Here is a 980-nt window from a genome sequence, read left to right as displayed (position 1 = left end):
CAGGCAGGCAGAGTGGTTAGGGGCAATCAGGCAGGCAGGTGAGCAGTTGGGGCAGGCAGGTGAGTGGTTAGGGACGATGAGGTAGGCAAGTGAGTGGTTAAGGGCAATCAGGCAGAGGCAGTTAGGGGTGATCAGGCAGGCAGACAGAGTGGTTAGGGGCCATCAGGCAGGCAGGGAGAAGTGGTTAGGGGTGATCAGGCAGGCAGACAGAGTGGTTAGGGGCCATCAGGCAGGCAGGGAGAAGTGGTTAGGGGTGATCAGGCAGGCAGGCAGAGTGGTTAGGGGCAATCAGGCAGGCAGAGTGGTTAGGGGCAATGAGGCAGGCAGGTGAGGGTTAGGGGCGATGAGGCAGGCAGGTGAGGATTAGGGGCGATGAGGCAGGCAGGCAGAGTGGTTAAGGGCAATCAGAAAGGCAGGAAGGCCAGCGGTTAGTAGCCAGCAGTCCTGGATTGTGAGAGGAATGTCTGACTGCCATGGGATCAGGCCTAAACAAGCAGTTGGACATCCCCCGAGGGGTCCTGGATTGCGAGAGCTTGCAGGCCGAGCTGAGTAACCCCCCTCCCCCCATGCATGAATTTCATGTACTGGGCCTCTAGTCTATCCTATCTAATAAAAGAGAAACATGGTAATTAGCCGTATGGCCGCTACCCTTCCCATTGGCTAATCAGTGAGATATTCAAATTAACTGCCAACCAAGATGGCGGCTGGCAGCCAGGCAGCTGACGCAAACAGGGAGGCTTGCTTGCTTCAGTGACGGAGGAAGCCAGGTTCCCCGGCTGCCTTGCCGGCCTCTCAGCTGCAACTCTAAGTAACATTGTAACAAATATAGAAGCTAAACAAAACCCCGGGCTTCAGCCAGCAGGACTGCAACATTGTTTCAAATACAGAAGGTAAACAAAGGCCAGAAACCTGCTTTCAGCAGCGGAGGTCTCATAGCTGGAGCTGAGCCTCAGAGCTAAAGCTGGCCCAGAATAAAAAAA

At 55.0% G+C, this 980-nt stretch overlaps 1 protein-coding gene across 2 annotated transcripts in view; it reads right to left on the bottom strand.

Moving 5' to 3' along the window:
- Positions 1-980, bottom strand: part of HNF4G (hepatocyte nuclear factor 4, gamma) — a 61,289-nt gene that overhangs the window by 30,461 nt on the left and 29,848 nt on the right. The gene's annotated exons all lie outside the window — the stretch shown is intronic.

The sequence above is a fragment of the Myotis brandtii genome, unplaced genomic scaffold, assembly GCF_000412655.1.
Source record: "Myotis brandtii unplaced genomic scaffold, ASM41265v1 scaffold23, whole genome shotgun sequence".
NCBI classification, from domain to species: Eukaryota; Metazoa; Chordata; class Mammalia; order Chiroptera; family Vespertilionidae; genus Myotis; species Myotis brandtii.
Note: the sequence above shows the minus strand (reverse complement) of the source record. Positions and strands in the feature narration are given on the sequence as shown.